General features: G+C 36.1%; 1 long non-coding RNA gene across 1 annotated transcript; it reads right to left on the reverse strand.

The window, feature by feature from the left end:
* Positions 1-6,578: 6,578 nt before the first annotated feature.
* LOC144304179 (uncharacterized) lies at positions 6,579-8,837 on the reverse strand. The gene is made up of 4 exons (XR_013371132.1): positions 8,764-8,837; positions 8,508-8,603; positions 7,594-7,713; positions 6,579-6,825 (listed from the first exon to the last, which is right to left on the reverse strand). It is a non-coding gene; the product is annotated as an uncharacterized LOC144304179 (long non-coding RNA).
* Between the last annotated feature and the right edge of the window lie 2,006 nt (positions 8,838-10,843).

The raw sequence follows: 10,843 nt of genomic DNA on the forward strand, positions 1-10,843 counted from the left end.
TCCCTAGAAAACTTTGAAAGACTCACCTTAAACTACTTGAACTCAGATCAAAGTCTATAAATCTCTCCCTCTAACTCCTCTCTGCTAAGACACTGCTAACATGGTGTTCTGCTTCACAACAGTTTACATAAACCCAGCTGTATTAATTTGTTGTTTGATGATATTTTAGAGAATTCAACACTAGGGTTTCAAATAGGATAAATTAAGTGAGAATATTTTTACAGTTTTAGATCTGAGCAGGGTGATTTTGTAAGTCAGGGAACAATCTGGGATTGGGCAGAGTTTATACATAATAGTTTTGGATTGGTGAGAACAGCAGAGCAAGAATTTTGAAGTAAATCTTGGTAAGCAAGCTATGAGCCTTAATACGAACACTCTTCTCATTGGTTCATAGTCTTATCTTTTAGGAGCAAATATATTTCATTAAGCAGGTAGAACATTTTTTAACTTGATCCCAGTGTTGTTCAACACAGGAACAGAAAAATATGCCTCATCTTTGCATTTAACAAAAGGACAGGAAATTATGTTGGTTGTAGTTCTGTCATGCAGATATAGGATGAATATATATTTATTCAGTCATTGAATAACTCATTACAAAAGCATTTAGAGGATGTTCAATTAAAAGAAGATTGCTAGGTTAGCTATAAAAATTTGCTAATGTCCTACAGGAAAATAAAACTGTAATATTTGGGGTTATCTTTTCTATTGGACAGAAATCATGTAACTTCCCAATAACTGAATTTTTATTTACATAGAAATAGCAAGTTAAACAAAGATACATTAACCTAAATAATTAAGTAATTCTTGGCTAGGCTTTAAAAAAATGTTCCAGTATGTATTAAAAGTTATTAAAAAGGTACACCACCCTCAAGCTTGAGAAAAATTTTAAAATATTAATGATGTGTCATTGCAAAATAAATAAATTCCCTCATTTAACTATCCACTCCACAAAACCAAGGGCTCTGTCTCATTAAAAGTTTTAGACTGGTGTACATAGTGTGTTCAAGAAATCTCTGCTGAGTTGCCTTCCCTCAACCTCTAAAATTCTGTGGTCATGCGCTTTTAAATATATCCCTGTTGAGTCTGAGGTTTGTGATTCGAAGTATTTACTATACACTGTCTCATTCTCATTTCATGCCTTGCTTTCCTTCTTCCCAACCATTGCCATTACAGCTATTATAATCAGAATGCTTTAGCATAAACAAGTTAGAGAGATGAATGAATGCTAATGGTACTTAAATGAGGCAATTTTCATAATGTCATCTGAATAACTAAAATACAATTTTAAATAAGGAAGACTACAAATTAAGTGGACAATGATATAAATATTTGAAATTGAGAAAACACACTCAGTTTTTTTTTTTTTTTCAGGGGGTAACTGCCCCTGGAATGGGTACAAAGAATATGGTATGACAAACAACAGTTACTCAAATTAGGAAGAAAGTGAAGCCTAGAGATAAACATGGCTGGAGAAAGGAGAGCTTTGTTTTGGGTAGGATTTTGATATATAATTTTAGTCTGAAGATAATAATTACAAAAATCTATGAGACAATAGTGAGTGTGGAATGGTTGTATAGGATAGTAGTGGGAGGGAAATATTAGGCAAAAGTTGGAGGAAGTGGTGAGAAAACATAACTGGATAGAATTTTATGCTTCAAAGCAGAAGTTTGGAGAAGTAAGTGAAACCACTTTTTCATAAACTAAAAAGCCAGAATGAAAAATTTTATTTGTATGCGTTGAATATAGGACTGTCATGTATTAGAAAACTAAACTGAACACAGAGTTCAGGTTGTAGAAAAAAAAAAAAGACTGAAATTAGATTGACCAGTTGAGAAGCCATGGCAGTAACTCAGACAAGAAGCGAGGAGAGTTTGGATTAAAATAAAAGGATACAGCTTAGACATTTTGATAAATATGTTTGCAGAATTTTATGACTGATTGGAATATAAGAAATGAAAAGAAGATATGAACCAAAGGTAAATCTAAAATTTTTAATGTTCATCTCTTAAATGAAGAGTTAAGTGTGTGGAGGAGGAATGGGGACAGGATTATGAATCCAATTTAAATATGCCGATTTCATGGTCTGCGATATTCAATTGACATGGATGCTGGAGCAAAAGGCTCAAAGTTGAGGAAGAAATCAGAGCTTAAGATAGAGAATTATGAATCTGGCATCGTTCAACCTGTGAAAGTGGGTGACATTTCTCATGAAAATGGTATAGAAAATTAAGAACAAATGACAAAGTTCAAGGCCATAAGAGAAGATGCAGAATCAAGAAGAGATATCAGTTTTACAAGAAGGAAAATTTGGTGAGAATAAAGCTATTTTTGGCCTTAGAGATCGAGGTTTCATTTAGGGAAAGGAGATTGCAAATAAGGAGAAATGGAAAGGTAAGAAAATAAAAGCAACAAGTAGAGCCCAGACGGTGTATTTCAAGAAACTGGACAGGAAGTAATGATAGTGAGGGCACAGCTGTGCATATAGAAAATGATGTTAAGGGCAGCCTGGGTGGCTCAGCAGTTTAGTGCTGCCTTCAGCCCAGGGCCTGATCCTGGAGACCTGGGATCGAGTCCCACGTCAAGCTTCCTGCATGGAGCCTGCTTCTCCCTCTGCCTGTGTCTCTGCCTCTCTCTCTCTCTCTCTCTCTGTGTGTGTCTCATGAATAAATAAATAAAATCTTTAAAAAAAAAAAAGAAAATGATGCTAAATGCAAACATATTGCTGACAATCCAAACCAATGAAAAGAGGATTGAAGAAATGCATTAAATTAGCGAAAGAAGGACCGAGTTCCCTCAGCAGTTAGGAAAGAGTAGGATCTAGACAGTAGGATTAACTTTGGAGAAAAGATAATTTTCAAACTAGGTGGAAAGATAAAAGGATCAATAAAATTTTATATATTGGTGATACATACCATACATATGATAACAGAGAAAAATTATGTAGATTCCTATAGGTAAGATGGGATGTACACTTATTTTGGAATGATGCCATTTTGAGAGATGAAAGGAGGTGGGAGAGAAAAGCGATTTTTTTTATAGCAAGAGTGTATATAGACGTATTTAGTAAATCAGCATGGAGAAGTGACCTAATGCCCTTTCTTCCTACTCATTGCTCTGGGGAGCTGGGAGTTCTTGGTGAAAAGCTACAAAGATTTGTTTTATGAGTATAGAGATCTTTTGGGCAGGAAGGGGTCAAGACCTAAAGGACTTTGTTGTGAAGGAAAAAGTTATCCAAAACTTTAGAATAGATCAGGTATCTTTTAACAAGGCTGTAGGGTAAAGAAAGTAACGAGGCTGCTGAAGTAAGAGTCAGAGGAACAATACACTGGTGCCTGAATTATAAGTTGGAAGTTTGAAGCTCCTTTAGGTGACTTCCATTAGAACCTGCTTGACTGAACTGTCCTCTTGGCAACCTTGTGTCCTAAGGGGGAGTCATGTAAATGAGTACACAAAAACCCAAGTGATAAAGACCTATAACATTCAGGCTAGACCTATGGGATGGTTGTTGAGCATAAAGTTGAAGACAGGTGTACCCTCCCTAGCACCTGAGGAAACATTGAAAGACCAGCAGAGGCACTGAGAGGGCCTTTTGCCAAACTGTTGGACTGTCCAGGGTCAGCAGTGACCAGTGCCCTGTTCTTTACAAGTGTTGGAGCTACGTTGTGAGAAACTGAGGTAGGCCAACAGAGGGTGCTGCTTAAATATCAGGCCATACAGAGACTAGTCACAATGGGTACATCTGATTTATTGCACAGTTAAGCCCAGGAAGAATTCATTTGAATGCTTAATTTGGGGGGAATCTTTCTGAATACTTGGAAGAGAAAACTCCGTGAAAGATTGTTCTTCCAGTCAGTTTGGACACAAATAAGCTGAGTTTTTATACATTAACATCAGAAGACTTCTGACCTGATTTTGTATCCCACCATGGAAAACTGGGAAAAGATACAGGAGTTTGTCATATTAGAACAAAAAGCTTATATAAATATATATTTACAATGGATCACAAGCTTTGCTATGACAAATTATGATTTAAGTTCTGGTTCTATTATGTACTATCAAGTTGTGCAATTTTATGCCAATTATTTAAACTCTGTGAGAGGTGGGGCACCTGGGTTTCTCAGTGGTTGAGTGTCTGCCTTTGGCTCAGGACACGATCCTGGGTTCCTGGGATCAAGTCTTGCTGTGGGCTCCCTGCAGGGAGCCTGCTTGCCCCTCTGCCTATGTCTCAGCCTCTCTTTATGTGTCTTTCATGAATAAATAAAATCTTAAAAAAAAACCCCAAACCTCTCTTCCTTAAAAAACAAAACAAAAAATTGTGAGAGGTTAAATGAAAAAAGAAAACCTGCTCAGGGATATTTTACTAAGTAGTACAGACAGAGGATGTAGCTCAGTGTCTGTCTCAATATATGGTAGTGGTAATTGCCATGATGACTATTATTGTTACTGTTAACTCTAACACCAGGTCAATTATCTACCATACTGAGTACATTTCTATTTCAAAGTTTGGAGCTGAATAGCAAAATTATTATTTTTTTAAACTTGTCTGTGTTCAACTAAAATGCGCATCCCAACAAGGTGTTAGTAAATCTATCAATGTTGAGTGAAGGAATGCTTCTTCCTTACTCTTGGTGATCTCTTTTTATGTGGAGAAATCTTCAAAAGTGATATTCTCCTAGCCTCTTTCCACTTTTTGCACACTTTGCTTCATGGAGGATGAATCACTTAATATGATTGGTGAGTTTGAGAACAGGAATTGTTCATGCCTATCTCCCCAATTTGTTCTTCTCGGGAAGTGAGCTGGATACAAGGATCATGCATTTGCCTTTTTGCATCCTTCCTGTATGTACAACCTATGGGTAGCCCTGGAGGTGGGGCGATCTAGTCAGTACCAGTGCTGGGTTATTGGCTTGGCAAGCCTAGCTGATTCTAGATGTCCATTTTAAGTAGCCCACTTGTCCACACATCTAAACCAGATTTTTCTACTTTTTCTTTCTCCCAGAAAATTTTATTTCCTCTTAGAAGTATTCACCTTCATATGGGAGACAAATAATAAGTGGTTAGTTATCAAAGATTCACATTTTTTTGGAAATTGGAAAAATTTTAAAAAGCTACAAGTGAGAGAGAAACCTAAGACTATCAAGGTATCCCAACCATCAGTGTTTCTCCCAAGGGAAAGCAATTTATGCCTAATCATATGTCTCACTAAGAGCTGCTGAAAACTCTAGACAAGGAAAATCTGTTGCTACTATAGTGGCCAGCATTTTCAAATTTACAAAATTGTTCGTAACGATTGTGTTTTTTGTATTAATCATATTTGTCTTAAAGGAGCACAAGAAGGGTAAAAAAACCGATGTTAAGTGACTTAAACAACTCTTGTTTTAATTCAGCATCTCTAATTTCCGTAAATGTGACACAAGTTAAATCGCATGGATCCCATTTTACAGACGTGGAAGCTAGGGCTCAGAAAAATTAAGTAGCTCCATTAAGATAACAAATTGGGTAGGTGTTTAAGTTAAGATTTGCCAACTCACATCAGAATTGTATTGTTCCAAAGCTCATGTTCTTTCTATTCTATCATACTTTTTCTTTCAAACTAATATTCTATGAACTCAAGTCCTGTTCTACTTTCACTGTATGGTTTAAGGTATTGACTTGGTTTTCATATTACTGACCTTTATCTTAATCTGATAATACCAACAGACTTATTGTAATTCCATTTCTAATTTTAACATCAAAGAATAGACACAAATATCTTCAAATATCTTCATTTCCTCAGCTCATAACTTTGCTTTGCATAGACCACAATACTAAGCACACCAAATTTGAGGATCAAAAGAATTTTAAACCCTACATGCTTGCAATGCAAACTTTATTTTAACCTGAGAGAGTCACTCATGCAGTTAGCAGCACGATCAAGTGTAGAAGACATAGTTATAAGTCATAATGGCTGCAACTGGTGCTTCATAATGTGGGAAAGGTATGCAAGCCAGAGAAATTATTTTTCAAGAGAACTATCAAAAGAAGGGTAAATACTCATGATCCACAAGTAAGATTCATAATGAATCTAAGTCTGAGGTCACCCCCATGCATGGCAGCAGTCTTTCAAAAAGAGTGTGCAGATGAAACTCAACATTATTCTGAACCCTAAATGTAAACTTCACATAGGAAGTAATACAAAAAAATAATCTTTAACAATTTTTTGTGATCTTTTCAAAACACTGTCATTTCTACTCTGCTTCTACTGTTTTTACAGAGAATAAATGAAAGGTAACTCTCCAGGTTTGGTGAAATATTTTGAGAAATTTGCCAAGGAGAAATCTGATAGATTAATCATCTTATAAAATTTGCTTTTCTCTTGCAAATTATAACTTTTGTTATTATTCAGAGAGCTGCCCATGGGTGAGCTAGTCTGGAATAGCTGAAGAAATAAGTTTATTTCATAGGCATACTTTTTTATAAAATTTTTCTTGAAAAATAGAACTGCATTTTGAACCAGGTGAGTTAAACATAAGCAGGGAGACAGAGGAGGATAGTTTCTTTTTTTTTTAAGATTTTATTTATTTATTCAAGACAGAGAGAGAGAGAGAGACATAGGCAGAGAGAGAAATAGGCTCCATGCAGGGAGCCTGATGTGGGACTCCATCCCAGGACTCTGGGATCACACCCTGAGCCAAAGGCAGATGCTCAACCACGGAGCCACCCAGGCATCTCAGGAGGATAGTTTCTGAGAGGATAGGCTGTGGTTTCAGGTCAGGTACCCGCTCTCTCTTTAATGACAGAGCAATCTCAGACAAAGTCCCTCTGTTCTACAAATCTTGCTCTCATCTATAAAATGAAAACAATGATACTATTTACTTGATATCTATAATGTTATTACCAAGAATACATTAAACAGTGCTTTTAAAATCTCAGATACATTATAATGACTCAAAGGATATGGGATATTACAATAGTGGTTATGGCTATGTTGTTCAACACTACGTTTAAACCTATATTATGGTTTGGGCATGGTGCCTGGGTGTGCTTAACCAGTCGGTTAAGCATTTGACTCTTGATTTCAGCTTGGATCATGATCTCAGGGTCATGAGATTGAGCCCAGCATTGGCTCTATGCTAAGCGTGGAGTCTGCTTAAGATTCTTTCTCTCCCTCTGCTCCATGCCCCCCACCTCCAATGTACATGTGCTTGTTCCTGCTCTCTCTCTCTCTCTCAAAAAAAAAAAACAAAAACAACCCACTCACTATGCTATGATTTATCAAGCTTTTATAGAAAACTGAAAAAAAATGGGTGTCTCTCAAGGTAGTCCTTGACTTTTACCAATTTACCATGATTATCAATCTTACTTATATTAGCATTAACTTTTGTTACTGTGTGTCTGTATTTGAGTGTTTGTACCTAACAGTAAATATTTTCATTTAAATCAACATCACAGCTTTCCTTTTTTTTTTTTTTTTTTCTTTTTCAAATGAATAAGAAGCCTCATAGTAAAATATAGCGATGCTACTGAAAGGGTCAAACCCAGTACCATTTTCTCCAGATTTCTTTGGTCCTTTACTTATTGGAAGGTAAGTGAGAGACTGTACTGTGTTCTCACCTTGGCTTGGTCTTCTTTAGCTAGAAATTTGAATACAATGATGAAACTCACTGGAACCAGCTTGTTTGTCCAAGTCCCATCAGTGTAAGAATTGGAATGAAGGAGTAGGAGTCTAAGGGGCTTTGTCAAGGTCACACAGTCAGGTAGGGGAAGAGCTGAGGTAAGACAACCCTCCTGATTCTGTCTAGTGAAGTTCCCACTAATTCCCAGATGCCTCTTGGCTGGCTTCCCAGCAGTCACCCTACTCAGATTTGGCTTAGGTACAGATTTTTCTGTTAAAACAAGCCAAAAACAAAAACCTCACCTTATTCACTGAAAGTGTTTTTCCAATCCCTTTCCTCTCTGTTCATACCATTGCCTGTTTAATAAAGAACATGAGTAGAGATATAGGTCCTGAAGCTTGAGCTAATAGCTACCTTTCCAAAAACCTGTAAATTAGAGATTTGAGGAATGCAGTGTAGGTAGATGCTATGGCTCTGAGAAAGTGGCTGCATGGATTAAGTTCTCTAACTCTGATAAGATCTCTTAGAGCCTTGGTTCTTTTCCTCCCCTTCCTTCCTTTTGTTTGCTGCAAGAAACTTTTAAATCATTGATAAAAACTTCTTCCAGACTAGTCCAATTAATTAAGATAAATTCCTGCTCCTATATTTAGAAAGTAGGGAAGGTTTGATATTCAAAAATATATCTTTGGGTTTCATATCAAAATGCAGTTTTTAGGGGAAAATATTTTATAAAAGGGATGTCTGATCATCCTAACCTAAACTTGGGCATGGATGTGTGTGCACACGCACACATGTGTGTGAAATTTTAGCTCTTTATATCCTATGTAAAAATGAATTAGAAAAAAAGATTGCTCAAAGTTAATGAAAATATTGACCTCAACTTTGAAATATCGGTATGGGTAGTTGAGTTACCTCAGCCAACTTTCTTAGTCAAAGCTGAAGGGCATTATTTCCCAATTCTGGTTTATAAAGTCTCTTCCTCATAATGTCTTCCTTCAAGAGGGGAAGCTGTTCAAAATGAGAAGAAGGGAGGAGTATTGAGTGGAAATGGTGATTCATTACTGCAACTCCAGCAATAGAATAATCCATTCACACAGTTCTTGGTCATCTGTTTTTCTACGCCATTATGCTAATGAATCACTGCTATTTGCTGCTTGGGGAGTAGTACCTTTCAACACCTGGAAGAAAGAAACACTGTTTGAAAGTTGGCTTCTAGATTAGAATGCCAGTATGTTTTGTGACATGCTCTAGTTCCAAAAGCCTAGTAGCAGAAAGGACTACATTCATATCCCAAACCTGAAGAGACAGCATCTCTTAAGGAGGGACTGTGTTCTTCCTGCAAGTGTCTTACTGGAATGAGATCTGGACCTGCTAGTATCTCTGTCACTGTCAGGCAGAAGAGACCTGACCTGGAATTTGTCCATCTTGACTCTGGCTTATTTAAAATTGAGAAGTACAAATAAAGAGACTGAACACTACCCTTGTATCTTAAGGAGAATTTATTATGTTTTGGAATCATTTTGGAATCACTCTCCTGGCTTTGAGTTTTCCAAGATATTTTGAGTTAAGATAGTAATTACCTCTTTTCCCAGTTAATCTTGGTCTGCAAAATTGGGCTTCTGAAATTAATTCTAAAATCAGTCAGTTATAAAAATATTTAAAAATGAAATAATTCTATCTCTGGGGATATCACATTGAACTCTAATAACCTAGAATTCTTTTGCTCAGTGTTTTGTACTACCATTTGTTTCTTATGCTGGCATGATTATGAATAACTCCATGTTCAGATTCTTTGGAGTTGACACATGAGGTACTTTGTCTCAGTTTTTTGAAGTTTGAGTATGGGGATTCATTTTTGTTTCTCTAATAATGTTTATTATTATTGCCTCAGTAGAACTTTCTGGTAAAGAACGAGGTTATTGTTCTTTAGATATCTGAAAATTCCATCTACATGAAAGTAACTTTGAGTGATAGATTCTTTTTGAGAGTATGATTCAGTCCCTCCAAAAGAAATAAAGAGGCTTAGAATACAAAATGGAAGACCAGCACAAATACTGTTAATGCTAGCTGAGCTGAGCTAGAATACTGGCTTCCCAAGTCTCACAACCAGTGGAAACAATTCCCCAGAGAGAAGCACTATCTCCAGTTGGACATGGAAAAGAGTAAATAATACAATAAAATTGTTAGGGATTAAATGGCAACTCAAATAATCTCTTTGCTTTTAGGTCAAGTACATTTGCTTTCTAAGCAAATGGAAAATGGGTCTTAGAAATATTATTTTAGCTAGTGTGGTTTTTTACTTAAAAACCATTTTAAGCCTAGTCATAGTTCCAGATGGCCAGCATGGAAATCATTCAACTCACTGTAGAGGTAAAACTAAAATTCATAGCTGGGAATTTATTAGGATTTTGTTGTATTCCAGAAATTCAGAATATTATAGGACCTCTAAAAAGTCTGGATATGGTGCAGAGATATCATAAATAGGCATAATATGGCTATGCTATGACAAAAGCATATGTGACACATTTGTCACGTGACATATGTATAAAAAATCAGTCTCCTCAACACTTGGTCACCCATAATTTAAATGGATTCTTTCACAATTAATAATTTCCTCATTTATGCACTCTAGAGTGGGCTAATTCTTTCAGAGAATATTAGTTAACAACAGTAACAAAAAGAAATTAAATTATTGACTATTACCCTTAGTATATTAATTCCTAATTTCTTGCTATGGACTGTTACACAGCTGATAAAAAATATGGATTTTTATGGTTCTTGCTATTTGATGAAAATCAGTGATAAGAAGGTGGCACATAAATTGCAATAGTTTAATCTAAGTTTTTCTTTTTCTCATGGTTTTCTTGGGGACTACCATGTGTCATTCACCCATCATCCCAAGACATATTAAGGCATTTAATAAATTACCTTTGTGGATTATACTCAATGAAAATATAATGTTTCTTCATAGTATGAAGTTTGATTTCATCGATCTTAGTAAATATTTATTTAGCAGTAAATAAATGGAAGATATTTGCCAGGTGCCAAGGATACCACCTAGGTCCTAGTAGACCCTGTAAGCTTGCTAGTGTATAGAAGTGGTGAGGACAAAGGCTTTTGTGTCTTCACCATAGATGTGTTCGTGGAAGTTACAGGGGCTCATAAAGTCTCTGAAATACTTTTGAGCTATGGGATCTTTAGCCTTGTAAACTATGGATTATTTTTCCTTCTCTGAGCCTCACAATATG

Source organism: Canis aureus, chromosome 33, assembly GCF_053574225.1.
Source record: "Canis aureus isolate CA01 chromosome 33, VMU_Caureus_v.1.0, whole genome shotgun sequence".
Taxonomy (NCBI): domain Eukaryota; kingdom Metazoa; phylum Chordata; class Mammalia; order Carnivora; family Canidae; genus Canis; species Canis aureus.